This window comes from Arvicanthis niloticus, chromosome 8, assembly GCF_011762505.2.
Source record: "Arvicanthis niloticus isolate mArvNil1 chromosome 8, mArvNil1.pat.X, whole genome shotgun sequence".
Lineage (NCBI taxonomy): Eukaryota > Metazoa > Chordata > Mammalia > Rodentia > Muridae > Arvicanthis > Arvicanthis niloticus.
Genome location: NC_047665.1, coordinates 15,926,691 through 15,932,690, shown reverse-complemented (window position 1 = coordinate 15,932,690; position 6,000 = coordinate 15,926,691). Strand labels below are relative to the sequence as shown.

Below are 6,000 nucleotides of genomic sequence, written 5' to 3'. Positions count from 1 at the left end.
ACTTCAGTGGGGAGGGAGCTGTCAGCCCCGCCCCATCAATGATTGACTATTGACAGGCCCAATCCGGTAGAGGCTCAGTGTAGGTAAGCAAAGATGCTGTGAGATCATGGCTGTCTTGCTTTTGCGGTGCACAGAGGACGGGGCTTGATAGATTTCTATGTGTAGCTCTTAAGTCTTTCTGCACCCTCTACCACAACACTCCTGGAGCCTTACAAGCGTCTCTTTTCAATGAATGGCAGTGAATGCAGAGACTCATGACTGCTTAAGGCATCGAGAGTAAGTGAACGTTGAGAGTTCAGCCCTTACAGGATTATTTATACAAAAGCTTTCTTTGTCTAGAAAGGCAAAGTGGCTCTTGGCGTGATATCGCTCATTATTTCAGACATTCTAGAATTAATTTCATTAATTCTGCGGACAATTGTTAAGGTTCAGCTATATATCAGGTATGGTTTTCAAAGCTAAGCATATACTAGTCAACAACGTTTACGAGATTTCATATATCTATAGTGTTTGCATTCTTAGTAAGTAAATCAAGGCGACAAGCAAGGATGTAATGAAATGTATATTATTGGCATATTAAGTGGCTATTAGTACTGATGAGAAAAATAAATGAGGGGGAGAGTAAGGGGTAGTTTTCAATGAGGAGGCCATGGCCCCTCAAGAAACTGGCTTTTGAATAAAGGAAGGGCTAAGGAGGGGGAGGGCTTAAAGCATGGATTTGGGCCCTAAAACATTTGAATAGATGGGACACAAGGGCTCCAATAATGGGAGCTTATCTGAGATGTTTGAGGACCAAGGACAGCAAGAGGGGACATTCAAAGTAAAGAAGAACCAAAGGGGTAGGATGGAGTGACGCAGAGTAGGGTGGGGTGGGGTGGGAAGGGGTGGAGTAGAGTGGGGCAGGATGGGGTGGGGAGAAAAGGGATGGAGTGGGGAAGGGAGGGGACAGGTGGGGGCAGGAGGTGGTGCTTTGGCTATTTAGTCCGAAGACAATAGTTTTGTGAGGACTGGTGTTACAGAGGGTTTTGTGCAGAGAAGACGATCGACTTACACTGCGCTGGAATGTGGGTTCGGAATTGGCAGGGAAGCTTTTGCAATGAGAAAGACATCATAGGAGCTGACTCTAGGTGGGTAGCATGGCAGTACCATGAGAGAGGAGGGCTGGTGGGGAGGGAAAGATGGATCTGCAGCAGGAGAAGGAAAAAACGGAGTGCTGCCCTTGAACAAGTTAGATGGGCAGGGAGAGAAAGGAGTCTAGTTGAACGTTCTTGCTGCTGCTGCTGCTAACTCAGAGACAATACTCCTTCTTAGGAAGGCATTTCAAACAGGACTGTTAAATCAGCAACGAATCATGCTGCAGCCTCAGTGTGCATGGCCTTTCTTCTCTATTTCAGCCCCAAACCTGTAATATTTTAAGACTATCACAAGAAGCTTCGTCAAACTCCCTTTAGTCCTCTTTGAACCCTTTGAGGTGCAAGGTTTTATTTTAATCCTGTCCAGAGCTACCTTCTAATTTTGTTGATTGTAAAAGCGAGGGAAAAAAAAAGAAATTTAAAAGTTTCTTAGCAATGCTATGAAGATTCAACTTGAGAGCCACCAAAATTGAATGGGACCCCCACCAAGACACCGAAATGCAACAACCCCTTCAGAAGTTTGCATGCGGGCTTCGGTGTGTCTTATTCTTTCCTGACTCATTCTTTCTAGGAAGCTCATGCTTAAATCTATGTCTGAACCTCTTCTTGAGAAAACCCAACTGTTTTGTAATAGCTAGTCCTGAATTCTTTTCCGAGGAAGAGTTAGAAATTTCACCTGTGTGGTGGTCCCTAAAAGGAACCCTTGAGGATGCTGGGGGTGGCAGCAAGCAGCTGTGTCTCTGACCTATCTCACGTTGCTGCTGCTGCTGACTTGGCGGAAAGGATGAAGGATGAGGATTCTGTCAGTGGTAAATGTGGCCCTGAGTGCTTTTCAGTACTCTCTCTGCATGCCCCTGATTTCCTTAGGAAGTGGGCATACCAGCTGAACTCATGCTGTAGACAATATGAGGCAGCTTTAGAGAGATGAGGGATGCAATAAATGTTTATGATGATGCAGGATAAATATCTAGAAATCCATTGTAGGCTTTCCAGGAGTGTTCAGTGCCACATTACACTTATCTGGCATATAATAGCCTTCAGATTATGGTTATGTGCTTTCTTCCAGTGGTGAGCGTCAGGATGGAGTGCGTAGAGTTGGATTTAGCAGTATTAAGGTTTGGTCAAGTGAATGTGTTAATAATAATTGATGTAATTAATAAACCGTAGGTCCCACAGCATGAGAAGGTGATGCTGTTAATATGACTTTTCTCCTCCCTTCAGTTGATTTTTTTTTTTTTTTTTTTTTTTTTAAATTTAAAGTCTAAATTTCCATTGGGAAACATCCCTGCAAGAGCTTGAGAAACAAGGTGGATTTCCTTACAGCGTTCCGTTTATGCTAACGTCATTCACATATGGGGCAGTGAGGTGGTGGTGGGGGAGAGGAAGGGTGTTGGAACCTGCCCTACATGCTTAAGATTGTGAAGTAGCAGATTTTCGGGAATTTTGCCAATTATTAAAACCAGCTTAAGTTTGCTGTGGTGTAACATTTATACCAGGGAAATCAGAAAGTGCTATAAACCTGCAGGGAACTGGTTGTTAACCATTTCACGCCCTTATGATTGGGTTCTTCACCTTAATATCCCATTGTTTCCGATGTCTGTGCTAGCTCAGTGTACAGACATAAGAGTGACTGAGCTTCCTATGGATGCCCGTGATTACGTCTGCTTGCTCTACCTGGCTGACTCACTCACTTCCTCAGTGGTACTAAAGGTAGAGGAGACGGGACATGTCTTCTGAGTCACTTGGGACTTTTTACTAAAGGCGTTTTGGAGAGAAAAGCCCACTAGAGACCTTGCTAGTTAAAACACTTTCAACTTTAATAAATGTCACAAAGAGGCCACACCACATGAGACAGGTAGGTGAAAGAGTTGGGTTTGATGGAGTGAGTGTTGAAATTATTTTACACTGAAGCGATCGAATTCACGTAAAGGAACCAGCCCGTCCACCTCTTTCCTGTGCACTGTTTTTCCTTCTCACATATCACCACTATCAGTAAAGTTTGGTTTGATGGAGTGTGGCCAAGGACAGAGAACTCTAAGAGTGCCTGTTGTGACCCAGAGCCACCAAGACATGTACTGATTGTCTGGTTTCACAAGCAGGTATTACAGGGACCTCACAGTGCACAGTCTTCTGTTCAGTCTCCCACATGTACCTACTTCATTAGTGAACAGCCCTGCCACTCTCCTGGTTGTTCAGTCAGAAGTTTGAGTCAGTATTGATTTGCCTTCTGCCTGCCCTGGCTGCCAGCCTTCTAGCTCCTGAGTAAGCATGAACTGCACCCACTGTCCTCAGCCAGCCAACACTAGAGCCGTTGTCTTAAGCCAAGCTGAATTTCCTTCAAGGTGAACACCATGTAGGCCCCCTGGCTGTGCCCCCACCCCCCACCCCCGTTCCCTCGTCCTTTTCAACTCCATTGTCTGCCAAGGTTTCCCTGTAATGGCCAAACCATACCTCAGGCCCTCACTGACTGATCTCCCCTCCTGGCCTTCGTTTGCTCCTACTATCAAGCCCCTTCCTGAACCAGACTTCATGATGAAAAATTTCCCAGGGACACCCTTTCCCCACCCTTCACTTGGCCCATTTTCCTCCCCCTTACGTTTAACTCCACACACTCATTTCCACAGGAAACTGTTGCTTGGCCCTAGAGACTTACAATATAGTTTTTCAGAACTCTATAATTTTTTTTTAAAACAAGAAGAACTGAGTGTGGTCGCTTACATCTCTAATTCTAGCTCTTAGAGAGGTGAGGGAGGAGGTTGGTGTGATTCTGTATTCTTGACAACGTGAACCAGCTCTTGCAGCTCTGCAGAGTGCTAAAATGGTTGTGGATTAATAACTGGATGTTGTGCTCAGTCCTTCATTCAACAGGAACATGGAGGTGGTCATCCTAAAACAGACATCTTGCTACTTATATTCTGGAAGCCCCAGAGCTTTCTAATCTACTTTCAAAGGCAGGTTCTCTGCAAATCTGCTTCTACTGATGCTTTTCTTGCTCAGCTCTTCCACAAGTTTTTCATCATTTTGTGTCTGTTGCCAGAGTGCTCTTTGAATCACCAGATGTGTAAATACACATTTTCTTCTGGGTGAGTCAGGGCTGCTTTCACTATTTCTAACTTGCATTACTCAAAAAACAAAGACGGGGAGAGGCAGTTGAAGAGTCTAGAAATGAGCACAGATCTTGGATCCTGTGTCTGAATCCCAAATCCCTCCAAACCTCAGTACTTTTATCTCTAAATTACAGGGTTATAAACATCTAATTAATTGATTTTCTCATTGCTATAAATAAACACCTAACAAGAATCAACTTAATGGAGGAAGAGTTTATTTTGAGTGACAGCCCATCATGGCTGGGAAGGCATAGGGGGAGCAGCATGAGATGTCTAGTCACATTGTGTCCAATCAGGAGACAGGACAGATATGAAGTGAAGTCTGGCTATCAAACCCCAAGGTCGGTTCCTAATGGTCTACTTTCTCCACCTAGCATCTACCTTCTAAGGTTTTTCACAACCTTCTAAAACAGTACTACCACTTGTTTTGGGTGAAGGTTTAAGCATTGAACCTATGATTGACATTCCATACTCAAACCACGCCTTCCGGCCTGGCCTTTTAACTTGTTATGAGATGAGATGGCTTAATGACTATATCAGGACTAGTTTGTATAAATGTATGCCCAAGCATTCACTTCAATTCTAGCTTCACATGCACAAATGTAGAACAGTGTCCTCCGAGCATGAGAGCCATCACCATCTCAACGGTGACGTCTTGTGAGTGATCTTCTAGTTGACATCCCCTCACAAAGGGATGAGGAGACATTGGAGCCTCACCTGAGATCTCCACCACCTCTTGCTATATTTTTCTGTCATCAGTATGTACGTCTGGCAAAGTTACACATGCTTTCATGGGTTCAGAAGGTGCTAGAGCACATAAAAGCTGGGGTTCAGCTGAATGGGGGGCTCCATCTGTATAACTAGAGTGAAGTCACATGTCCAGGTGAGACACTTTGGTGGTGCATCTGCCTTGGAGTCACACAGCCTCCTGTGAGTAACTCTTTAGTCATGCTCTATAAATAAGTGTAATAAACTCATTGGTTTGACAAGTTGGACTTTGGTGGAATCACACCTTCATCTGTTGTTGGAGCCTCTCAGGGTGAGTAGACATTGTTTATGTCTCCCAGGAAAAGTTCAGATGACAGAGTACTTGAGGTGCACATCATTTCAGTGATACCCCTGCTCTGATTCCAGATTTTCACCACTGTTCTTTCAGGTTAACCTTTCTAAACACCAGGGCTGAGGACACCTCTCAACACCAGCATTTGGCTTTTCATTTCTAACCATTAGAACTATATTTATTTGTAGCTTCTTAATTTCTGAAGTACTTCATACTAGCTTACTCAGCATTTCAGTTGTGGCCCACCGATATCTAATCAGAATCCAATCGGAGGCAGGTTGAGTGTCTCGGAGTTTTTTGTTGAGAGTTCATTGCTATAAAGAGCAAGAAGGAAGGTTTCATAAAACTGGCACAGTAAGGGTTCGTCCATTTGGTTTTTTAAATTGATTGCCCATTTTACGTAAATGGAGTCTGCAGACTTCACAAATAAGATACAGGAGTTGCCCATTGCACTTCATTTGGCAACTCTAACACAGGTAATTGATGATCTGTCTTCAACAGCAAAAAGATTGTGCCATTTCTTCTCCGAAGGAGTTTTCCATGTATGTTAAGGATCTAGTCATAGTGTGCAATAGACGGAAAGGGCAGATACAGGTGATGATGTAATACATTCCCACAGTCGCAGTGACAAAACAACCCCCCTCCCAAATTCATTTTCGCATAGTTATGGATGTTAGAAATCTGAGATTAAAGTGTAGAC

At 43.9% G+C, this 6,000-nt stretch overlaps 1 long non-coding RNA gene across 3 annotated transcripts in view; it reads left to right on the top strand.

Moving 5' to 3' along the window:
- Nucleotides 1-1,019: 1,019 nt before the first annotated feature.
- Nucleotides 1,020-6,000, top strand: part of LOC143443272 (uncharacterized) — a 394,599-nt gene continuing 389,618 nt past the window's right edge. For all 3 annotated transcript variants that reach the window (XR_013112091.1, XR_013112092.1, XR_013112089.1), the window contains exon 1: nucleotides 1,020-1,127. This is a non-coding gene — a long non-coding RNA (uncharacterized LOC143443272). The remainder of the gene's footprint in view (nucleotides 1,128-6,000) is intronic.